We start from the raw sequence: 26,316 nt of genomic DNA, 5'->3' as shown, positions 1-26,316 counted from the left end.
TCTTCCTCTTTTTGCTGAGGAAGACTGACCCTGAGCTACCATCCATGCCCATCTTCCTCTATTTTATACGTGGGACACCTACCACAGCATGGCTTCTGCCAAGCAGTGCCGTGTCTGCACCTGGGATCTGAACTGGCGAACCCCTAGCCACCGAGAAGCGGAACATGCAAACTTAACCGCTGCGCCACCGGGCTGGCCCCTGCTGAAAATATCTTAATGAGGTATATACTTAAAATATTTATTTTATCAGAAACTTGCTAAGTTGAAATGGAGTTACTGTTTATTTTTCAGCTTAATAAAAAATAAGTGTGGTAATCCATTTCTAGTAATAAAACAGATTAGGCTATTTGGACCCATTTTCCTGCAGAAAAGAACTAAATTTGAAATGCACCAAAAATAGGAAAATCAGGCCATTTGCAAGTGAAGTTAAGGAACCCGGAGAGGTAAATAGCTCAAGGAAGTTCCTTCTGCTTTGAGAGTATTTACTGTCCCAGGAGAAACTGGGCTGAGGTTTTCAAGGCCTTGTGAAGATACAAAAGACAAAACCTGGGACTCACCCAAAGTAAGGAATGACTGTAGTAGGAAATCATCCCCTCTCCCTACCTCCCATAATATAGCTGGAACTACAAAGAGCTTTACTATCAGATTAGGGGTTAACAAGAAGTAAAAGTGCCTCACTCCCTGAGAAGGGAACTACAAACAAGTTTTTTTGACACTGACCACAACCAGTGTCTATGTGTGTGCACGAGCACAAGGGGAAAAGATACATACCACAAACTTCACCTCATGTGGGCTTCTAAGGCAGTCAAAGAACACCTAAAGCTGTGAATACAACTTAAAGTTAACTTGATTGGCAGGGCTTCCAGGCAACTGGCAGAGGGAATGTAAATCTGTTCTGTGAGGACTCACCTTCATCCTAGGCCTCAAAGAAGACATGTTAACAATGTTCAAGGACAATGAACAGTGCACAGTCAAAAACAACATAGCGTGTAAAGAAATAAAGTACTATTAGTTAGAACCAGAAGAAACAACAGCAGAAAGAGATCCACAAGGACTTCAACTATAGGATTTATCAGAATAAAATTCTAAAATAATTATGCTTCCGATGTTTAAATAAATAAAGGAAAAAGCGGATGTTTTCAAAAAGTAAGTTAGCATGTTTGAAAACGTGGGAGTAAATTTTTAAACCAAAAAAAATATGTATATGTTTAAATTTAAAACTTTAAATTTAAAGTTTAAAAGTTGGGTTTAAAACTTGAAGAGAAAATTAATGAACTAGAAGATCAATCAGAAGAAATTATCCAGAATGTGGCAAAGAGAAGAAAAAAAAGAGAAAATGTAAAAGAGAGGTTAAAAGACATGAGAGATAGAATGAGAAGGCCTAATGTGCATGTACTTGGGGAACCAGAAAGAGAGGAGACGGCAGAGGTAATATTTGAAAGGATAATAGCTGAGAATTTTCAAGAACTTATAAAACATCACAATCTGCAGATTCTGGGCCAGCCCAGTGGCACAGTGGTTAAGTGCGCACGTTCTGCTTTGGCGGCCCGGAGTTCGCGGGTTTGGATCCCGGGTGCGGACATGGCACCACTTGGCAAGCCATGCTGTGGTAGCCGTCCCACATATAAAGTAGAGGAAGATGGGCACGGATGTGAGCTCAGGGCCATGCTTCCTCAGCAAAAAGAGGAGGATTGGCAGCAGTTAGCTCAGGGCTAACCTTCCTCAAAAAAAAAAAATCTGCAGGTTCAAGAAGTTTATGGAATCCCAGCAGAATTAATAAACAATGTATTATAGGGTTGGAAAAAAAGAATTAAAATTCCAGACCAAAGGGGAAAAAAGGCAAGGGAAGATCTTGGAATTAAAGTGTTCTAAGGTCCTTCTATTGTCCAGGTCAATATGACACTGTCATGTGATGCATGTTGTATTTTAAAAGTAACTGCTAACATAATAGAAAAGAGTGTACAACTTAAAATCTAGGAGAGGAGGAAAAGAGAATGATAAAAAATAATTGACCTAAAAAAAGAAAGAAAGGAAAAAAAGAAAACACAAAAGAGAGAGGACAAATAGAAAGCATAAAATAGATAAGATCCTCTCATTTTTTCTTAAACCCATGCTAATCAAGCTATCCTCCCCATCACTACACAAAACTGCTCGTTAGATCACCAGTGACCTCTACACTGGTGAACCCAATGGTCATTTCTCATTCTTTAACTTACTTGTCCTATCAGAAATATTTGCCACAAGGGATGACTCTCCTCCTTAATAAACTAGATTCACTATCTCTCTGATCCCTCTTCCTTCTGTGTCTCTTTTACCATTTGTTCCTTGTCTCCCAAACTTCTTAAAATTGTAGAGTCCTAAGGTTTAGTCTTGTTCCTCTTCTCTATTTACCCTCAATTTCTAGGTAACATTATCCAACCTTATGATTTTAATACCATCACTTGCGGTATACAATACAGTAACCACTAGTCATATGTAGCTACTTAAATTATATTAATTAAAATTAAATTTTAAGAAAATCTAGTACCTGAGTCACAGTAGCCACATTTGAAGTGCTCAATAGCCACGCATGGCTAGTTGCTACTATACTGCACAGTGTAGATATAAAACATTTCCATAATTGTAGAAAGTCCTATGGATCTAGACAATGACAACTTCCACATTAATATTTCTAGCTGAAACTTCTCTCCTGAATTTCAGATTTGCATATCCAACTGACTACTTAACATTTTTTTCTTATTGAGATATAATTGACTTATAGCATCATATTAGTTTTAGATGATTTGATTTGATATATGTATGTATATATATATGTGTGTGTGTATATATATATATCCTACTTAACATCTTTACTTGCATATAATAGACAAATCAAACCTAACATATCCAAAACTGAACGTTTGATTTTTCTCCCAGTACTGTCCCACCCATTTTTTTCCTGATTTCAGTTGATGACATCACCATCCTTCTACTTGCCTAGGCCAAAATCCTTGGAACCAGGGGCCTGCCCCGTGGCCGAGTGGTTAAGTTCTCCAGCTCCGCTTAGGCGGCCCAGGATTTCACCGGATCGAATTCTAGGCACGGACACGGCACCGCTCATCAAGCCATGCTGAGGCGGTATCCCACATGCCACAACTAGAAGGACCCACAACTAAAAATACACAACTATGTACCATGGGGCTTTCGGGAGGAAAAAGAAAAATAAAATCTCAAAATCCTTGGAATCACCCATGACTTTTTTTTTTTGAGGAAGATTATCCCTGAGCTAACATCTGCTGCCAATCCTCCTCCTCATTTTGCTGAGGAAGGCTGGCCCTGAGCTAACATCCCCGCCCCTCTTCCTCCACTCTATACGTCGGATGCCTACCACAGCATGGCTTGTCAAGTGGTGCCAAGTCCGCAACCAGGATTTGAACCAGTGAACCCTGGGCCGCCAAAGCAGAACATGCACACTTAAACGCTGCGCCACCGGGCCAGCCTTACCCATGACTTCTTTTTCTCAGTCTACATTCACTCTATCAGGAAATCTTGGCTTTTCTTTCAGATACAAAAAGAATCTGACCACCATCATTTGTTACCAAGATTTCTACAACAGATTTCTACAAGCTCCCTGCTTGTACCCTTATCCCCTTAGACACACAGCAGGCAGAGAGTTGCAGAGAGGTATAGTAAGAGATTTGGTCTTACCCAATTGGTTGTTACAACTGGGGGACGTGTTATTAGTACCCAGGGGTAGAGACTAGGGATGCTACTAAACATTCTATGATGCACAGGACAGCCTCCTACAACAAACAATTGTCCAGCCCAAAACGTCAATAGTTCTGAGGTTGAGAAACCTTCTCTAGGGGAGAAAATAGGAGGTTGTGATAGGGAAGGACAAGAGGGGACCGTATATGGTGATGGCAATATTCTATTTCTTCAACTAGATTCTGGTTATATGCCATTTGCTCTATAATTCTTCAATATACATATATTTTATGCACTTTTCCATATGGATGTTATATTTCACAATAAAAAAAAGTAGCAATGGGGAATTCCATAAAATGAAATAAATATATTTTAACACTTAAAACATGTGCTTTACCCTTATTCCTCACCCTGTAAGTTACTATTATCCTCATTTTATAGATAAGGATAGAAAGCAGAGAGAAGTTAAGTAATTGATTACAAAGTTCGCAAGCATCAGAGGTGGAAGTCAAACCTAGGCAGTTTAAGTCCAGAACCTGTACTCCATACTGTGCTGTCTTTCCTGTTATTTGCCCTTTCGTTCTCGCTCTCTTTTATCTTTCACCTTCTTCTATTTTTTGCTACAGCCCAGATTACTTAACAAGTATAGTTTTATTGTTGCTGTATTTGTTTAATGAAATCCTATGAACACTGTCCTTATTTTTCTAAATATAGCATTTATGGCACAGTAGAAAGAGAATGAGGTTTTTTTTTTTTTTTAAAAGATTGGCAGCTGTGCTAACATCTGTTGCCAATCTTTTTTTTTTTCCTTCTTCTCCCCAAAGGCCCCTGATACATAGCTGTATATTCCAGTTGTGAGTACCTCTGGTTGTGCTATATGGGACACCGCCTCAGCATGGCCTGATGAGTGGTGCCATGTCTGTGCCCAGGATCCGAAATGGCGAGACCCTGGGCCGCTGAACTGGAGCACACAAACTTAACCACTTGGCCATGGGGCAGCCCCTGAAAATGAGGTTTTTGAGTGAACGATCCTGTATCTGCCACTCACTACCTGTGTAATTTAACACTAACCATTTAACTCCATGAGACTATTCTCCCATCTGCAAAACTGAAATAGTTAACATTCACCTCACTGGGGTGTTTGAGAATTCAGTGAGATGATGCGTATTATACTTAGCACTTTGTAATGAGAAAATAAATGTTCAAGTGTATTATTATTCCTCTCAAAAACCAAATGAAAATCCTTTTTTTTTCACATATGCAGCCTCTTGAGGTTTTCCCTTTTTTTTTTTAACAGTGAAAACTTCTTCAGTAATGAAGAGCTAGGTAAATATTGTCAATGTGCCACTATTATGTGACACAGATGTTGGTAACATGTTCTATTCCCCAAATATGTGCATTTTCTTTTCTCTGTTTCTTTCCTTTCCATTTTCCCCTTCTGTTCTACTGCTTTCCTGCCCAACATTTAAGCCAAAACTCTCATTAACTTAGTCCTACTGAAAATAAACAATGTTAAAGAAAAATGTTAAAGTAGTATCTTATAATAGTAACTTTTCAAAAAAAAGCAAAACCAAAATACTACCGTTTCCAATCCAGGACTGTATTTCTATACCTTACAAAGAGAGTATGAAGATAAAAATGATTATCCATTTTAAGATGAGACAACTAAAATACTGAGTAATGGTTGATAAATAATGAAGAGCAATAGGATATACTGGAGTATATGAGGAAGCCATTTGGTGTAAAACTAATTTGGTCTGACCTTGTTTTTCTAAAAGGGCCTGACGTGTCCTGTTGAGCATGTATTGCACATCTGCTTTAAACACTTACTATGTCCCAAAGACAAAAATGATGCCCTTAAAGATAGGGAAGTAACTCCCCCTACATTGGCATTTCTTTAAGGATAAGCATCTCTTCCTGGAAACTAAGGATTAACTACCCACCTGCTGTGCTCACTCTGTGACCATTGACCTGCTGACCATTGACCTGCTGTGCCAGCTAAGCATCTTATGAGAGTAGCAAAAGACAGATTCTTGTCAAATGTGCTGTACGCTCTTTGTTCCAAGAAGGTATATAACTACGCAGTACACCCCACTTCTTTGGTGCCCTTCCTTCCTTGGGAAGGAAGGCCCTGAGTTATAGTCCTCAAACCTGGCTCATAATAAACTCACTCCAATTTTGATTTATAGATTTATTATTATTTGTGTCAATAAGGTAAACTCTGAACGATATAACCATTCAACAAGTTCTCAGTGAGCCTCTACAATGTACTGAGGTACTGAGAAAAATAAATTAAAAAGTCATGATCATTATCCTCAATAAACTTAAAAAATATTATAATTTATGAAGCCCAGAAGTCAGGTAACTTTGTTCTAAATCACTTAAATAATAAAACCTAGTAGGATGTTAATAACCAACTCTGCTTTTCAGTTCATCATTTCACTTTTAGCTCAACTCTACACAAATTGTTGGTCCCAGCTCCCAAATTAGCTTTGTAATAGATCAGTGCAAGATTTATTCTTTTAAGGTAAAAAGTTTAGTTGACTGTTTGAAACATAGATTCATATAATGTATTGTACATATTCAAATGTGGAGCATCAGAAATGTTCTTGAATGTAAAGTATACATCATTTAATGGCAACTGTTATTACAACCTCATTAAGATGGAAGTAACTGAGATAAAGTTATTTCACCAAAACAAAGTTAAGTGAGAAGTAAAAACAGAAGCATGATCTTTCAGTTCCTTCTTTTATGTAACAAAACATTAGTAATTCAGTTAGACTTGTTTAGCCAAGTTTTAAGACTAAAAGGCTGCATTTTTCAAGATTACTTTGACTCACTAATTTATAAAACTAAGATTGATAGTCCTATTAATGTCTTTAATTTAAAAATGACAATTTGACTAATTAACTTGAAAAAAGTGTTTGCTGGATATAACGAGTGAAAACATTCTGTATAAAATATCAATGAAAAATTCACTTTAAATTAAGGTGGACATAGCATAGGAATTTGAAAGCTTGGGAAAGAAATAAATATATTGTAGAGGAGGTGATGTCAGTGTTATGGCAGAGTGAGCTTGCCCGGGACTGTCTCCCCTCCAACATACAACAAAATAGAGCAACCATATTCCAACAAAACAATATCATAATAGCACGGAACTCTTCGGAGACCCATAGCAGCCAAACGACGGAGAACGGAGAGGTTGGAGCTGCCCTCAGAGGAGCTGGAATGGGGTAAGAGAGATCTTTCCTCCCTCCTCTAAAGACTGAGATCACTGCAGCGGGAGGGTCTGAGAGAGAAGGAGCGGGGGAGGGGCAGCACATCCACAGGCTTACCCAGGAATCCCACAGCCGTGCAGCCAAGATGGAAGCCCTCTAACGGGGGAAAGCTTTTGCATGGGGTGAGCTCAGCAAGCCAAGACCCCAGGAGAGCAGATAGCGAGAGCTGATCAGAAAACCGGGTCTGCAGGGAGAGAAGGTGCCCCTCCCTCCACCAACCCACGCTGTGCCGGCCATCTCGCTGAAGGTGGAGGGCTCAGAATATGTGGCTCTTGATCCCCATCTAGTGGCGACAGGCTGTAACTGCAACCAAATAATATTATGCACAGAAACCGTTCTAGCATCAAACAATTCATAAAAACTCCAGACCAGAGGGACAATAAGCACCCAGAATTATGCCCTGAGGACTCACAAATAAGTAAACTAAACGAAAATGAATTCAGAATAGCTATAGTCAAAAAACTCAATGAGGTAAAGGAAAATATAAACAAGCCAATGAGTTCTGGAATTACTTCATAAAACAGATTGAAACTATAAAGAAGAATCAATCAGAAATACCAGAGATGAAAAATACAATGGATCAGATAAAACAGAATACGGATTCCCTGAATGCCCATGTGGATGCCATAGAGGAGCAAATCAGCATAATTGAAGACAGACAGGGTGAATGACTCCAGACAGAGAAAAAGAGAGAATTAAGAATAAAAAGGAATGAAGAAAATCTCCAAGAAATAGCCGACTCAGTGAGGAAATCCAATATAAGAATAATTGGAATCCCCAAGGGCAATGAAAAGGAGAATGGAGCAGAAAGTGTCCTCAAAGGAATGACAGAAGAGAACTTCCAAAATCTAGAGAATGAGAGAGAAATATGTGTGGAGGAAGCTTTCCGGTCTCCTAGATATGTCAATGTAAAAAGATCTACTGCAAGGCATATAGTAGTAAAACTGGCAAAAGTGAATGACAAAGAGAGAATATTCAGGGCAGTAAAGCAGAAGAAAATAACCTACAAAGGAACCCCTATCAGACTTTCAGCAGATTTCTCTGCAGAAACCTTACAAGCTAGGAGAGACCGGAATGACATATTCAAAACTTTAAAAGATAACAATCTTCAGCCAAGAATACTCTACTCAGCAAAATATCCTTCAGATATGAGGGAGAAATTAAATCTTTCCCAGACAAACAAAAGCTAAGGGACTTTGTAGCCACAAGACCTCCCCCTACAAGAAATCCTCAAGAAGGCCCTCATAGCAGAAAAAAGAAAAAAAGGGAGAAAGGGGCCACAAAACACAGAGTAAGGAGACAAATGGATAGAAAATACACAACTATAGCATTAGGATAAAGGGAAGGAAAACACCAAAAACACAGACAATCTTATCACTTTAACCACAAACTCACAACACAAGTTGGAATAAAAGATGACAATAATAACTAAGGAGGAAAAGAGGAAAGGAGCTGAATCAGTTTAGGCTAAGGAAATAAGAGGCCACCAGAAAAGGGACTATGTTATACATGAGACTCTGAATACAAACTTCAGGGTAGCCACTAACCTTAAAAACAGAACAGAGACACAAAAAATAAGTAAGGAAATAAGACACTGCAGATGTCAATGGGAAGGCCAAAGCACACAGGACAAGAAACAAAGGTAATGCAGGAAAACCAGAAAATGAGTGACAGAATGACAGCATTAAGCGCTCATGCATCAATAATCACCCTCAATGTGAACGGATTGAACTCTCCAATAAAAAGACACAGAGTGGCAAGATGGATTAAAGAACAAGATCCTGTTGCCTCCAGGAAACACACCTCAGCTCCAATGACAAACACAGGCTCAGAGTGAAGGGGTGGAAGACGATAATCCAAGCTAATGGCAAACAAAATAAAGTAGGTGTCGCAATACTTACATCTGACAAAGTACATTTCAACATAAGGCAAGTAAAGAGCGACATAGAGGGTCAGTATATAATGATCAAAGGGACACTTCATCAAGAAGAAATAACACTTATAAATATCTATGCACCCAACACAAGAGCACCAAAGTTCATAAAGCAACTATTAACAAACCTAAAAGAAGATATTAAAAATAACACAATAATAGTAGGGGACCACAACACCCCACTCACATCATTGGACAGATCATCCAGACAGAAAATCAACAAGGAAACAGTGGAATTAAATGAAAAGCTAAAACAGTTGGACTTAATAGACATATATAGAACACTCCATCCAAAAACAGCAGAATACACGTTCTTCTCAAGTGCACATGGAACATTCTCAAGGATAGACCATATGTTTGGAAACAAGGCAAGCCTCTATAAACTTTTAAAAAATTGAAATAATAACAAGCATCTTCTCCGATCACAATGCTATAAAGCTAGAAATTAATTACAAGAAAAAAGCTGAGAAAGGCACAAAGATGTGGAGACTAAACAATATGCTATTGAACAAGTAATGGATCTTGAAGAAATTAAAGAAGAAATCAAAACATATCTGGAGACCAATGAAAATGATAACATGCCAGGCCAACTCATATGGGATACAGCAAAAGCTGTATTAAGAGGGAAATTCATTGCAATACAAGTACACATTAACAAACAAGAAAAATCCCAAATAAGCAATCTCAATTACACCTAACTGAATTAGAGAAAGAAGAAAAAACAAATCCCAAAGTCAGCAGAAGGTGAGAAATAATAAAAATCAGAGCAGAAATAAATGCTATTGAAACAAAAAAGGCAGTAGAAAGGACCAATCAAACAAAGAACTGGTTCTTTGAGAAGATAAATACAATTGACAAACCCCTAGCCAGAATTACAAAGAAAAAAGAGAGAAAGCTCAAATAAACAAAATCAGAAATGAAAGAGAAGAAATAACAATAGACTCTGCAGAAATACAACAGACTGTAAGATAATACTATGAAAAACTATATGCCAACAAAATGGATAACCTGGAGGAAATGGATAAATTCTTAGACTTTTACAATATCCCAAAGCTAAGTCAAGAAGAAGCAGACAGTCTGAACAGACCAATCACAAGGAAGGAGATTGAAACAGCAATCAAAAGCATCCCAAAGAATAAAACCCCAGGACCAGACGGCTTTCCTGGGGAATTCTACCAAACTTTCAGAGAGGATTTAATACCTATACTTTTCAAGCTATTCCAAAAAATTAGGGAAGATGGAACACTTCCTAACACATTCTACAAGGCTAACATCATGCTGATGCCAAAGCCTGACGAGGACAGCACAAAAAAGAACTACAGGCCAATATCACTGATGAGCATAGATGCAAAAATTCTCAACAAAATTTTGGCAACTCGAATTCAGCAATACATCAAAAGGATCATACATCATGATTAAGTGGGATTCATACCAGGAACTCAGGGATGGTTCAACATCCGCAAATCAATCAACGTGACACACCACATCAACAAATTGAGGAATAAAAACCACATGATCATCTCAATAGATGCAGAGAAAGCATTTGACAAGATCCAACAGCCATTTATGACAAAAACTCTGAACAAAATGGGGATAAAAGGAAATTACCTCAACATAATAAAGGCCATATATGACAAACCCACAGCTAACATCATACTCAATGGGCAAAAACTGAATGCCATACCCCTGAAAACAGGAACGAGACATCTATGCCCTCTATCACCACTCTTATTCAACATAGTACTGGAGATTTTGGCCAGAGCAATTAGGCAAGAGAAAGGAATAAAAGGAATCCAAATGAGGAAGGAAGAAGTGAAACTCTGACTGTTTGCAGACGACATGATCTTATATATAGAAAACCCCAAAGAATCCAATGGAAAACTTTTAGAAATAATCAATAACTACAGCAAAGTTGCAGGATATAAAATAATCTTACATAAATCAGTAGCATTTCTATACACTAATAATGAACTAACAGAAAAAGAACTCAAGAACACAATACCATTCACAATTGCAACAAAAAGAATAAAATACCTTGGGATGAATTTAACTAAGGAACTGAAGGACCTATACAATGAAAACTACAAGGATTTCCTAAAAGAAATGGATGAGGACATAAAGAGATGGCAAGACATTCCATGTATATGGATCGGAAGAATAAACATAGTTAAAATGTCCATTCTACCTAAAGCAATCTACAGATTCAACGCAATCCCAATCAGAATCCCAATGACATTCTTTACAGAAATAGAACAAAGAATCCTAAAATTTATACGGGGCAACAAAAGAACCCGAATTGCTAAAGCAATCCTGAGAAAAAAGAATAAAGCTGCAGGCATCACAATCCCTGACTTCAAAACATACTACAAAGCTACAGTAATCAAAACAGCATGGTATTGGTACAAAAACAGGTGCACATCAATGGAACAGAATTGAAAGCCCAGAAATAAAACCACACATCTATGGACAACTAATCTTCGACAAAGGAGCTGAGGGCATACAGTGGAGAAAAGAAAGTCTTTTCAACAAATGGTGCTGGGAAAACTGGAAAGCCACATGTAAAAGAATGAAAATTGACCATTCTTTTTCACCATTCACAAAAAATAAACTCTAAATGGATCAAAGACCTAAAGGTAAGACCTGAAAGCATAAGGCTTCTAGAGGAAAATGTAAGCAGTACACTCTTTGACATCAGTATTAAAAGGATCTTTTCAGACATCATGTCTTCTCAAACAAGGGAAACAATAGAAAGAATACACAAATGGGACCTCCTCAAACTAAAGAGCTTCTTCAAGGCAAGGGAAGACAGGATTGAAACAAAAAAACAACCCACTAATTGGGAAAAAATATTTGCAAGTCATACATCCGACAAAGGGTTAATCTCCATAATATATAAAGAATTCACACAACTCAACAACAAAAAATCAAACAACCTGATCAACAAATGGGCAGGAGACATGAACAGACATTTCTCCAAAGAAGGTATAAGGATGGCCAATAGGCACATGAAGAGATGTTCATCATCACTGATCATCAGGGAAATGCAAATCAAAACCACACTAAGATATCACCTTATACCCATTAGAATGGCAAAAATAACCAAAACAAAAAGTAACAAGTGTTGGACAGCTTGTAAAGAAAAAGGATCCCTCATACACTGCTGGTGGGAGTGCAAACTGGTGCAGCCACTATGGAAAACAGTATGGAGATTTCTCAAAAAATTAAAAATAGAAATACCACATGACCCAGCCATCCCACTGCTGGGTATCTATCCAAAGAACTTGAAATCAGCAATTCCAAAAGTCCCACGCACCCCTATGTTCATTGCAGCATTATTTACAATAGCTAAGATGTGGAAGCAACCTAAGTGCCCATCAACTGATGATTGGATAAAGAAGGTATGGTATATATATATACAATGGAATATTACTCAGCCATAAGAAAGAATAAAATCATCCCATTCACAACAATATGGATGGACCTTGAGGGAACTATGTTAAGTGAAATAAGCCAGACAGAGAAGGACAATCTCTGTATGACTCCACTCATGTGAGGAATTTAAACATGTGGACAAAGAGATCAGATTAGTGGCTACCAGGGGAAAGGAGGATTGGAGTGTGGGAACAAAGGGTGAAGGGGTGCACCTACAACACGAGAGACAAACAATAATGTACAACTGAAATTTCACAAGATTGTAAACTATCATAAACTCAATTAAAAAAAATATATTGTAGAGAAGTTATTAGCTTTACAGAATTTTAAAAACATTCTCTCAATTTGGAAATTAAATAATTTAGAAATTGAAAAACTGATTGTCAGGAAGCTAGTATCCTTTCATCAAAAAGAATAAGAAAAAATTTGGGAGAGGGGCTGGCCCAGTGGCACAGCAGTTATGTTCACACATTCTGCTTCAACGGCCTGGTTTGCTGGTTCGGACCCTGGGTGCAAACCTAGGCGCTGCTCATCAAGCCACGCCGTGGCAGGCGTCCCACATATAAAGTAGGAGAAGATGGGCATGGATGTTAGCTCAGGGCCAGGCTTCCTCAGCAAAAAGAGGAGGATTGGTGGCAATGATAGCTCAGGGCTAATCTTCCTCAAAACAAAACAAAACAAACAAAACATGGGAGAAATTTATTCAAGAAAATGTAAAGCACATAAAAAATTTTTCTTAAATCTATAAATTCATATGTGTAATTATTTAGAACCATGTTAAGCACTACTAAACTCTATATAGGAGTTTTCTATTATTATTTGTGAACTTAATAAAACTAAGCTTAATGAAATGAGCTTAACGAAACCTTTACACTGTAGAAGGAAAAAGTCATGAATAAAACTACTAAGAAATGCTATAGAAAAATTTTAATATTGGTAAGTAGGCAGAAGTTTATTGCTCCTAAATCTCCAAAAACTGATAAAACCATCTGCAGAAAGTAGTACTGCCTCGGTATTCATTTGTTTGAAATATACACAATGGTTAATTTGGAGTATGGCCTATTCTGGTTCTGCTAAATAGAGTGTTTTGGTTGATAGCTCATGTGTAAGACTGCCTGGATTTGAATCTTTGTTCTATTTACCGTATGACTTCAGGCAACTCATTCAAATTCCCTAAGACACACTCGTTGAGGTGGGGGGTGGTAGGGGGAATGATAAAAGTACTAGTCTTACAGGGTTTGAGATTTAAATGAGATAATGCACATAACATCCCTGGCCCATGGTGAGTGCTCCATAAACACAGCTATCATTTTTATTAGGAATTCGGCTCTTTAAAAGTAACTAGCAAAATTATATTTTGGCTTAACTCAATGACCTGAATAAAACCAGCTGACATATCTACAAGTCTCTAGTATTAAGTGAGTAAACTCACTGAGGTAAGAAAGATAAAGAAGTTGAGCTTCACTGAATTATTGAACTGTCACAAACAGAACAGATCTAAAGGGAAAGAAGTCATTTCTGAAGAAAACTGGGTGTCACTTTAGAGAAAAATTCAGAGAAAAAGACAAGTCAACAGAAAGGCAGTGGGAGATGGAACTGACATTTACTTATTGAATGTCTACTACTGGCCTAACGTTTTACAGGTTGTTTAATTGCAACTAATCCTTAGAATTTGGGAAATAAGTATTACCTTCAAAAACAAATAAGGAAATTGAAGCTCAGAAGTAATTTGTCCCAAATCGCAGCTAATAAAGCACAGCTGGGACTGAAACCAGGTCACTTTGATCCCAAATGCTATTTCCACTACACAGTCATCCCTCAGGATCTGTGAGGGATTGGTTCCAGGACCCCTCCTATACCAAAATCCATGCATGCTCAAGTCCCTTACATAAAATGGTATAGTAATTGCATATAACCTATGCAATCCTCTCCTATACTTTAAATGATCTTTACCTATAATATTGAATACAATGTAAATGATATGTAAATAGTTGTTATACGGTACTGTTTAGGGAATAACAAAAAAAAAAAATTCTGTACACCTTCAGTACACAACCATCATAGGCCTTTCGGTCTGCATTTTGTTGAATCCACATATGCAGAACCCGCAGGTAAGAAAGGCCAGCTGGACTGTGATGTCTGCTTAAAAAGGAGATAGGCTATTTGGAAGACAAAAGAAGCATCTGAAAATCAGGTCTTGTCTAGATTTGTAAATAAAAGGGCAATAAGACCTAGAATGCCAATGGCCTTAAACTCTTTAAAATACAGCTAGGACTAGAAAGAGTGAAAATATGTGCCCAGGTATCTGGATTACAAATTTAACACAACACATGTTTTTCTTAAAGCAAACTAGCTTAGATGAATTTGTTTCTCCTGATGCAAACTTTTTTGGTATCAAGGCTAGATATTTCCTTAGCCAGCAACAATTCTTCCAATGGCAGCGAAACAGAGGAAACATCAATAGCCAAGTGAGAATAGGAAAAAAGATACGTGCTTAAACAATGGCAGAAATATACAGTTATACTTTCTTTTTAAGAATTTTTTTTCTCTAAGTATACTTTTTGGTGAGGAAGATGGGCCCTGAGCTAACATCTGCTGCCAATCTCCCTTCTTTTGTTCCCCAAAGTCCCAGTACACAGTTGTATGTGCTAGTTGTAGGTCATACTAGTTCTATCTATGTGGGATGCCGCCACAGCATGGCTTGATGAGCAGTGCATAGGTCTGCGTCCAGATTCGAACGGGCAAACCCTGGGCCAATGAAGCAGAGCACGTAAACTCAACCACTCGGCCACGGGGCCAGCCCCCAACTATACTTTCTGACTGACTTTGTTAACGAATACCCTCTGCAGTATTGGTTCTTAAACTAAACTGAGAATGTGGTTGAGTTTAGAAACAGAGGATTCTTTTAGCTCTTGGAGATTAATACTTTCACTAAAGATTGAATGTTGGGAAACCAGGAAAGAGGAAAATCTACAAAGCTCCTTAGATTTCAGTCAGTATCACCAAAAAGCGATAATCAAGGTTGGGGAAAATGTGAGGGATATTCAGGAATTGACATAAAGGTTCCAGTTTAATCACATACTGAGCAAATTTGTTCTGAGCAAATCTGAAATTTTGTGGCATTGTCAAACCAGCTATTTATTCCAAACAAGCAGAAAACTGATATTTCAATGATTTAAAATAAGTTGTGAATGAGATGGAAGTCCCTAGTGCATTTCAACTAAAGGTTTAATAATATTCAAGTAAATATGAATAATTATAAGGAAATTGGTAATTTTCAGTTGCCTCAGTCAATTAGCCTCAACTTCAAATTCCCCAAGAATGCTGTTTCAAAAGAAGTTTAATGCCTTTTGAAAGTCTTGATGAGCAGAACTATGAGATATTACAAAGTTCGACTAATTAGGTTGAGAGGTGAAGAGTTTCATAGCTAATATATCATAGATGATAACACAAAATAGTGCTATCAGTGATTAACTAAAATGTTAAATACTCCTATAGCATTAATTTTCAAAGACATAACACTGATATAGGAAGCTAAATATGCAAGATGACATAAACAGATATATTCACTTCTCAAATCTCACTCAATCATCCAAGCTTTAAAACAACGTCTCTGGTGCAAGACTATTAATGTCAAAGCTAAGTCATTTAATAATGAGTCCCTAATCATTTACTTTAAGATTGATTTCAGTATGGGTCTAAACAGGAAAACAGCAGCTTACTGACTTGCTTGCTAGTGCCTGGCTGAAGGACTTATTTCCATAAAAAGGACATAGAGAGCAACCAAAGAAAGCTTGTATGACATTATTTTTAAAAGGTATTGACTGTACCAGTATATCTCAAAGAATGTCAGCCCTTTCCACACTAGGCTCAGAAACTTCCTTTCGAGATTTTTTGCAAAAGCAAATCTACAGTATCTATGCCAAGATGCTAGCATCAATCTGCAATAGGACACACGAGCTTTTGCCCAAAGAAATGAATTACGGACTCCCCTGCATAAATGTATTTATATGTTCTTTTTCAGAGACTGAAAATTAGTAAAATCGAATACTTCTACATAGGGTAAAGTTTCAGAGAGTCTATTTACATTCAGTTTACTAGGTCAGGGGTTGACAAATTTTTTTCTGTTAATGGCCAAATAATAAATATTTTAGGCTTTACCAACCACTCTGCCTTTGGCAGAAAAGACAATATATAAATGAGTGAGCATGGCTGTGTTCCAATGAAACTTTATAAAAAGTAAGTAAACCTGGCAACAGGTCAAATTTGGTAAAAGTTACACATCTCTGTAGTATGCCAATATAAAAGCAAATGGATCCATACCATAAAAAAGGCAGCCTGATGAAAGCAGTTATGCTATGTCTGTTTTCTTCTCTATAAGTCGATAACTCTGTAAGTCCAGTAAGAAACTTATCTAAACCTTTCTTATGAATCATTTAATGGTTGGCCAGTAGGAGCTATAAGGCTCCAATTCTGATGTGACAGTTGGAACATGCTTCCAACCCTATCAATAAATGCTTCAAAAAGTGTTAAATTTGACACTGCTGGTGGACAGTGTAGTCTAAACCAGTTAAAACAATGCAATGGCACAGAAGAACCTCTCCTTCTACACTGGGAAGACAATGTTCTAAGTTGTGTTGACCTTAAACAAATAGGCAGTTATTTCTCCAGTAAAAATGGGTTTATCCAGGATCAGCAAGTAATTGCAATTTGGGCTCCACAACCATCGCTGGCCACTTGCAAGTCCACAGCAGCAAAAGTAGGAGAAACTTTTTTACAGAAGGGAAGAGGAAGCTAGGAGGGCTATTTTAAACAACAGTTCAAGGTATAGTGGCATTTCATTGCTTGAGCTTCTTTCCTGGTCAAGAAGATGAAGTCTTTCTTCTTGCTGTTGGGATTGGATATGAAGCAGGCTGTCAGAGCGTCCCCTTTTGGCCTCCTGACTCCATTTTAACAAGGTTCCTGTTTATTAATTTCCAGTTGTTTGGCAGTAAGAAAAAAAGAACACTGGCAAAGGACTGAAATTGTTGGGTTTTTTTTAAGGAAGATTAGCCCTGAGCTAACATCTGCTGCCAATCCTCCTCTTTGGTGAGGAAGACTGGCCCTGAGCTAACATCGTGCCCATCTTCCTCTATTTTATACGTGGGACGCCTACGACAGCATGGAGTGCCAAGCCGTGACATGTCTGCACCCCAGATCCGAACCAGCGAACCCTGGGCCGCCGAAGCAGAACGTGTGCACTTAACCGCTGCGCCACCTGGCCAGCCGCAAGGAATGAAATTTAAGTGTATTACAAACTGAAGGCCTGGGAGAAAGTGTTAACCTCTTAATGATTTTTTTTTTTTTTTTACTTTTATGCCCATATCTCCTTTTTAAAAAATACTATAAATTATTATTTTAATTTGTAATTCAGGTTGATACATACTCTCATCCTCTTATGCTGTTAACTCTTTATTGCAAATATTTAGGGTATTATAAAATCACAACAGCATACTATTTTTATTGAGAGAAAAAATCTAAGGCTAACTGTTCTCAGAGCTCTGGTGAGCATACATTGGGAAAGGAAAGGTGAACTTTATTTTCCTAGAGACAAAGAAAATATAGGTGACATCATAGTTTGCAACCGGTCTTCTATCTTAATATGAAGTTTGTAGTTGTTTGTGAGGCAAGGGGATTTTTCTTCAAGTTAAGACAGGGATTTCTTTGACTATGGAAAAGTTTAAAAATTTTCCCCTCAGCAGTTGCCTGTTATCCTGCATGTCAGCATTAAAAAGAAAAAAGGAAGGGGAATAGGTTGGAGTTTGCAGATCTCAGCAATAGATGAAGGCATTGCTTGGAAGTCATGAAAATTAAGTGGCCATTTACTGGTTGCCTGGTTTGAGCGAGCCAGCTTCTCCAACTCGGTGGACTTCAGTCCGCTCTCAAAGACGCCTTCTAGCTCCATCATTCTATTCAGCTAAGATGTCAAGCCACCTACTATCAAGATACTCGCTCTCACAATTGAGCCACGGAAAAGCGCGGCAAGCACCTACCTGTCTGGGCCTCACCCCATCTGTGGTCCTAGCTCAAGGCACAAGGGGGTTTCCTCCCCCATCTCCCCTCCCTAGCTCTTCCCCACTCGGGATAGAGAAGGGCGCTCTCATTCCCGCAAGTCCCCCAATTCTCCTTCTCTCAGCCGGGTGTTCATCTACCTTGACTCTACCTCTTCCCTAAGGCTCCAGCGGACGCCGGCTCCCACTGCCTCTCGAATGGGAGTCGCTGACTTTCTCGCACCCGAAGCTTGTGAGGAGCGCGCGCCGCCCCTGCGGAGCGGTCTCCGCGGCCCCCGGCTTTGGCCTCACCGCTCCCGCAAGAAGACACTGTTGCGACGCGATTCACCAAAGAACTTTCCGGGGTGACAGCTGGCTCGGCCACAAGCTCAGCTGTTCCCGCCGCTTCCCCTGGGTTCCCTCCGTCCCCTCCCGAAAGGTGAGTTTGCAAGACCGGAAAACGTGTTCTACCTGAGCAGGCCAAGCCCTCGAGCTCGGACGACCCGACAGGAACGCGGCGACCCCTTCCCAAATCCTCTCAACTTGCTGCAGCGGGGCTTCTCCCCCAGACAGGAAGAGGCAACAGCCCAGGCCGCGGGGGCCGGCGGGGGATGGAGTTCTGAGAGAGGTAAACCGGCCGGAGCCGTCAAAACTCCCGCCGCCACGGACTACAACTCCCAGAGGCCTCTGCGACAGCCAACACGCCCCTTGCCGCAGAGCCCAGCCCAGTGGCTTCGGGAGGAGGGCCGCCAAGGTGTCTTCTGATCCGCCGTCTGGCGTTCACGCCAGTGTCTGATCCGCGATCTCTTGCAGTCCTTACAGCCCCCGAGGCCCCATAAGAAAGGGCTGATGTGGCATTTTCATCTAAGGGTCACCTCCATTATCTCTCTTCTCAGGCTTTCCAGGCTGGTGTTCTGTACGCTTGTCGCGTGCTTGAACCCTATGGACACCAAGAGAAGCTGGTTTGAAAAAATATTTTTTAATTGGCATTTTCCCTCTCTTGTCTAGACACTTAGGTTTTTTTTGTTTTTTTGTTTTTTTTTTAATGTGTTGACAAATTAGTCTCTAGGCTAAAAGAGCGGCTTTGGGAGGATTTTAGCACCCCCTTCCCATCCCTAGCAGTTTCTCCCAAAGCCAGCCCAAATAAATATACAATCTAAGTAAAATTAGTGTGCTTGTTATAAAAAGTCAGCTCAGTGTAAGTGTCCTGAGAAGCATGTGGCAACACCTAAGTCCTTCTTACATAGGAAGCCGGTGGCTGTTTTTTTTTTTTTAACAAAACAACCAGAAAACAACAACAACATCTTGTAATGTGATGAAGAACCCATATTAAAGAATCCGAATTTAACAAAAAGCTAATATTGAATGACAAGCATTTTACATATAATGTCTCTTTAAATCTTTACCATATTGTAGAAGTGTATATTATCCCTATTTTACAGATAAGGAAACAGTCCTAGAGAATTTAAGTGACTTACTCAGGGCTAAACAACTGTTAAGTGGCAGAAGAGCTGGAATTCAAACTGAGGTTTTATGCCAAAGCCTGTGCTCTCAAACACCACCAAACATTGCCTCTGTTTTTGAGGGTTTTACAAATACAAGACAGGTGATGTAATTAATCTTGCCTTTAAGGCAGATAAAAGTTATTTTGCTGATGGTGTCCTTATTCAAAAACTTCAACTGCTCTTTGGCCTGCCTTCGAATCAGCAGCACATTCTTTTGATTGCTTCAGTGATGGCGATTTTTTTTTCTTTCTTTGCATTCTAGGCTGAGAAAATAATTTTAGGCAAGGCTGAGAAGCACAAAAGTAAATGGTATGGTGTGATATCAGCGAAAATGGCAGAGTAGGGAACTTGAAAACTGTCCCTCCATAAAAGCAGCAAATAAGCTGGCAAAACTGTCAGAATCAACTTTCTTTTTGGAACTCGGAATCTAATAAAAACCTTAAAACAGCCAGGGGAACGCTTAAGAAAAGATAGTTGAATTTTGGTAAAGAGATCTGTGATCATTTTCCGCTCTTCGGCTTGACAGTGGCCTTGAAGATGGCAGCCTACATTCCTGGTATAAGTTGCTAGTAACCAAGGGAGCAATATGGACCTTATTCTCAAGGAATTGTAATTGCGTGTTTTAACCTATCTAGTGGTTCCCTGAAGGTTTGGCTCAAGGTCTTGCCTTTGTCTCTCCTGTCTTGCAGCCTCCCTAGGGCTGAGGCAGCTTCCCAAGCAGTGTTTGTCAAAAGCATTTAAAGCAAATGTATTAGCTACTGCCACCAGGGCAAGGTATAACTGTCAGGGCCAGCAATAAACAGACAAAAAGTCCTAGAAAGGAAGAGGCCGGAGAAGCAGATACTTAGAGGAATAAGGGTTTTGAAAAGCTCCCTCTTATTCTGGGGAATCTAGAAGGCCACACGCATGTCCTGGTCTGGAGGTATGCTCAGAAAAGACCTGAGAAGATCCTAAGCTCTCACCTCTGGCTGACCTTCAGGCTCTGTGCAAGTGGGAAGTGAAGGCTAAGGCAGAGTTGTAAACTGTCTGGCTAAGCACTGAAGGAGTGCCCCAACACATAGCTAACTGGCAAGGACTGAGAGAGTTTCTTTGCATATTGGCTGTTTTTAAAATTTTTGCTTCCAGGCATTTAATAAGGACATCTCTGTTAAATCACTATCTCAGGGGCTGGCCTGGTGGCGCAGTGGTTAAGTTTGCACTTTCTGCTTCTCGGCGGCCCGGGGTTCACCGGTTCGGATCCCAGGTGCAGACATGGCACCACTTGGCAAAAGCCATGCTGTGGTAGGCGTCCCACGTATAAAGTAGAGGAAGATGGGCACGGATGTTAGCTCAGGGCCAGTCTTCCTCAGCAAAGAGAGGAAGATTGGCAGTAGTTAGCTCAGGGCTAATCTTCCTCAACAAAAAAAACAAATCACTATCTGACCTCTGAACTAATGGAACAGAGACTTCAGTGGCCACACAACAAAGAATACAAACTTTATAGAATTAGTAGACTGGTAGATTAGTCTAGAAGCTTGATCATATTCAAACTTGAGTTTTTAAATCACGCCTTTATAGGTGGTGTTCTGTACTTCCCATCACATCAGGAAACACATGCTTTCTGGAGATCTTTCATTTGTGATGTTTTTTTTTTAGGAAGGTCAGCCCTGAGCTAGCTACTGCCAATCCTCCTCTCTTTGCTGAGGAAGCCTGGCCCTGAGCTAACATCCATGCCCATCTTCCTCTACTTTATATGTGGGACGCCTACCACAACATGGCGTGCCAAGCAGTGCCATGTCTGCACCCAGGATCTGAACTGGTGAATCCCGGGCCCCCGAGAAGCGGAACATGCGAACTTAACCGCTGCACCACCGGGCCAGCCCCATCATTTGTGATTTTAAGGCTGGTTAGTGGACTCAAATATTGTCTCTCACAAAGTTTCCCTTCAGCTTTCCAACAGCCATTGATGATCAGTAGCCATTGACGATCAACTGTTAGATAAAGAGGTTCATGTCACCCTTAGTGTAAGTAATTTTTTTCTCAGTGCCCTTACTTTCTGTGTAGTAAGTAGTTAGGTCCAAACAAATTAATATGTGTTTATATCCTAATAACTTAGTAGCCATTTAAAAATATATACATAAATTGACAAAAATATTTTATTTCATTCTTAAGTAACCACAGTTGCTTACTAATGGGATGTGTATACCTGTTGGGCACTGCATACCTTCTCAAACCTTGAAATTAGATAGGATAACACTATCCTCACTTCTTGTTCCACATTGGATTTGCACAGTTCTTGCCTGAGATCATAGCAACTGCTGAAAACTTGACTTTGTAAAAATATGATTTTATCCAAAAGGATTAACTTGATCTTATATTGAAACTGTGAAATACCTCAAGCTGGTAGTTTGCATGGTGTCTGACAGGTGTCACTGGATTTCCTCAAAAATTTAAAATACTCTGCTGTGTTCCTTTGATATCCCTGTGGTACCCTCACAGTTGGGGAGCTGCAGGTCACTAGCCCTTATTTTCCTGGCCTACAGCAAGAATTGGCAAACTTTTTCTGTAAAGGGCCCAACAGTGAATATTTTAGACTTTGTTGTCATATGGTCTCTATCAACAACTACTCAATTCTGCCTGTATGATGTGAATGCAACCAACATATGAAAACAAATGTGGTGGCTGTATTCCAATTTGTTTGTGGAAATAGATGTTGGGCTAGATTTGTCCCCAGGACCATACTTTCCTGACTTCTGGCCTACAGTGTACAAAGTAGAGATTTTCATTTATTAGCTGGAATTCTTCTAAGGAGAAGAATTTTCCCTTAACAATTTTGTTACCCCAAGGTAAGGTGTATTTGGAAATGCAGTATGTATAAACACTGCATCTTTCTTTTTACCAGTTTTCAAAATGCATTAGTTGCCTGGCATCTTGCAAAGGTGACCAATGAGATTTTTTATTTTGAGGGTTTTTTTTTTTGGTATCATTATGAACTCATGGAGTTAAAAAATATATTTGATGTGTTTCAATCCTTTGAAGATATATACATATATTTTTTAATTTGAAATAATTTCACGCTTACAAAAAAGTTGCAAAGATAGTGCAAAGAACTCTCATATACTCTTCACTCAGAGTTATCAGTTGTTAACATTTTACCATATTTGTTTTACCCTTCTCTCCTTTCCTCTCTCTTTCTCTCTGTCTTCTCGTTTTTTCTTTATCTCCACACACACATTTTTCCTAAATCATTCGAGATTAAGTTGCAATCAATATGCCTTTATATGTTCCTAAATATGCTCCTAAATTCTTCAGTGTATACTCCTAAGAAGAAGGATTTTAACAGTACAATGATAAAAATTAGAACTTTTTCTTTGTGTGTGTGAACGATTAGCCTTGAGCTAACATCCATGCCTATCTTCCTCTACTTTATATGTAGGACGCCTGCCACAGCATGGCTTGATAAGCAGTGTATAGGTATACACCCAGGATCCAAACCGACAAATCCCGGGCCGCGAAGCATGCGAACTTAACCACTGTGCCACCAGGCTAGCGCCTTAGAACATTTTTTTTGTGATATAATGCTCTTATTTAATCTACAGACCTTACTCAAATTTCACCAATTGTCCCAATAATGTCCTTTATAGAATTTTTTTTTTCATCCAGAACCAGGATTGGCCATGCATTACATTTAGTCTTCATGTCTCTTTAGGTTCCTTTAATTTGGAATGGTTCCTTAAGCCTTTCTCTTTCATAACATTGACATTTCTGAAGAGTATAGGCCATTTAGTAGAATATCCCTCAATTTGAATTTACCCACTGTTTCCTCATGATAAGAGTTAAGTTATGGGGTTGGCCCCGTGGCGCAGTGGTTAAGTTCGCACGTTCCACTTCTTGGCGGCCTGGGGTTCACCGGTTCGGATCCCAGGTGCAGACATGGCACCGCATGGCACGCCATGCTGTGGTAGGCGTCCCACATATAAGGTGGAGGAAGATGGGCATGGATGTTAGCTCAGGGCCAGCCTTCCTCAGAAAAAAGAGGAGGATTGGCAGTAGTTAGCTCAGGGCTAATCTTCCTCAAAAAAAAAAAAAAAAGAAAAAGAATTGAGTTATGCATTTTTGGCAGGAATAATACATAAGTATTGTAGTGTCTTTCTCACTACATCACATCGGGAGGCACATGATGTTGACTGATGCTTAAGGTTCTAGTACCAATTTCCAATGTGTGTGTGTTGTAGGGGGAGGGTGTTCTACACCACCAAGCAATTCTCAAACACCAGCTGGGTGTTCCACAATTTGACTCAATTTTGAGGCTATCCACCCAGAGATAGTGTCAGATCCACAGGTTAAGGGCACAGTCCTATAAGACTGCCCACATCTACCCCACTTCACATACGAGTTGCAACTCCAGGTTGTCAGCTGTGTCTCTGATCAACCAGCTGTAGATCAGAGGCTCCTATGCTCCCCTCCTTGGGTTCGATTAACTTGCTAGAATGGCTCAGAGAACTCAAGAAATATTTTCCTTACAGGATCACTGGTTTATTATAAAAGGATATAACTCAGGAACATCCAGATGGAAGAGATGCATAGGGCAAGGTATGCAGAAAGGTGCACGAAGCTTCCATCTGCTCTTTGTGTGCACCACTCTCTCCACAGCTCCACATGTTCACCAACCTAGAAGCTCTCGGTACTCTGTCCTGTTGGAGTTTTAAGGAGGCTTCATTACATAGGAACGATTCATTAAATCATTGGATGCTGGCTTTTTAACTCAACCTCCAGTCCCTCACCTCTCCCCAGAGGTTGGGGGAAGGAGGAACTGAAAGTTCCAACCTTCTAATCACATGGTTGTTCCATGGGCAACCAACATCCATCCTTAGGTGTGGTCCAAAAGTCACCTCGTTAACACAAGACACCTTTATTATTCTCTTCGCTTAAGACATTCCAGTGGTTTTAGGAGCTCTGTGCCAGGCTTGAAGACCAAATATATATTTCTTGCTATAAATCACTATCACTGGTACATATTGGTCATCGTTAATAGCTAGTTTCCAGGTTCTTCAGTGAACCATGTTTCCAGTTTTCGTGGCTTTATATAGTCCCATCTCTTCAATCCTCCACTGGCTCTATGATTTTTCATAATCAATAGAATGTGGCAGATATGATACTGTGTTTCTTCTTATGCTAGGTCTGAAGAAGCATTGAAGCTTCTGACTTGGACTCTTGGAATGTTGTCTTTGGAATGTTTGTTCACTTGGAATCCTCACTCTGGAGGTAGGCAGTGGCCATAAGAAATCTGCTGAGACCTCCAACCTGTGAGGAAGCTCAAGTTATCCACTTGGAGAAAGAGAGATGCCTTGCCAGCACCCAACTGTTTCGGCTATCCCAGCCACCAGATATCTGCGTAAATAAGCCATCTTGAATATTTAACTGAATTGATATTGAGCCTTCAGATGAAATAAGTCCCAGAAAACATCTGACTGTAACTGCATGAATGATCCCAGCTGAGCCCACTCAATCCACAGGACTGTGAAAAATAATAATAAATTGTTATTTATTTTGAAGGTGTTTGTATACAACAATAGATAACCAGAATAGTGATTTTAACTTTGATCCCTTGGTCAAGACAGTATCTGCCACGTTTCTCCATTCTGCATTTGCTATTTTTCTTTATAATTGGTAAATAATTTGTGGGGAGATACTTTAAGACCTTATTAATGTCTTTTTCATCAAACTTTCAGTTACTAGTTTTAGTAAGCCAGAATCAAATATTACCGTGATGGTTGCAAAATGATGACTTTATAAAAAAACTTTATTTAGTTCTTTTACATGTATTAGCGAGCATTCTGCTATAAGAAAAAGCTTTGCCTTCTTTCTTATTTATGTTAAAAAAAAGAAAGAAACAATAGACCCAAAATGGAGTCACTTGTGCTAAGCCCCATGTCAACAAACTAAGACTTAATACCTAACCTAACTGCAGTTTCAGCCTCTCTCAGGAATATGACTTTTAATAGTTCAATCTGGAATTACCTGGTCAGCACTAGTGAGGTAATCTGCCTAATAGACTCCCTGCTTTCCCCAAAAGGAAGATGATCTTGCCTGATCCACTCTTTTCTAGAAACTTCCTTTTTCCATCCCCTTCTGCCTATAAAAGACTTCCATTTTGTACAGCTCCTCGGAACTCCTTTCCACTTTCTAGATGGGATGCTGCCCAATTCGTGAATTGTTGAATAAAGCCAATTAGATCTTCAAATTTACTCAGTTGAATTTTGTTTTTTAATGTTTACTTATTTATTATCAGTATATGTGCATGGGTTCTTATTTTATTTAATGGGTTACCATCTGTTACTATCATTGTTTACTTTGATGCTCGAATTGTCTCAGATTTGGCCAGTGGGAGCCCATATCAGTTGGCTCCTTAGTGCTTTGGTAGTTTTTGCAAGTTTCCTTGCTTTTTGCTAGGAGCTGATATTTCAGGCTGA

General features: G+C 39.3%; 1 protein-coding gene and 1 long non-coding RNA gene across 17 annotated transcripts in view; one reads left to right on the top strand and one right to left on the bottom strand.

Moving 5' to 3' along the window:
• Nucleotides 1-26,091, top strand: LOC138919795 (uncharacterized). Its single transcript, XR_011430368.1, has 2 exons — nt 1-221; nt 25,023-26,091. It is a non-coding gene; the product is annotated as an uncharacterized lncRNA (long non-coding RNA).
• SLC38A9 (solute carrier family 38 member 9) overlaps nt 1-26,316 on the bottom strand; it is a 124,237-nt gene that overhangs the window by 84,598 nt on the left and 13,323 nt on the right. For 2 of the 16 annotated variants that reach the window (XR_011430358.1, XM_070246259.1), the window contains exon 2: nt 18,831-19,299. The gene's annotated coding sequence lies outside the window, so the exon portion shown is untranslated. Of the gene's footprint in view, nt 1-82; nt 203-771; nt 823-18,830; nt 19,300-26,316 lie in introns of those variants that run through there. The other 14 variants (XR_011430361.1, XM_014734872.3, XR_011430359.1 and 11 more) reach the window with 13 other exon arrangements.

The sequence above is a fragment of the Equus caballus genome, chromosome 21, assembly GCF_041296265.1.
Source record: "Equus caballus isolate H_3958 breed thoroughbred chromosome 21, TB-T2T, whole genome shotgun sequence".
In the NCBI taxonomy this organism is placed as follows: Eukaryota; Metazoa; Chordata; class Mammalia; order Perissodactyla; family Equidae; genus Equus; species Equus caballus.
Note: the sequence above shows the minus strand (reverse complement) of the source record. Positions and strands in the feature narration are given on the sequence as shown.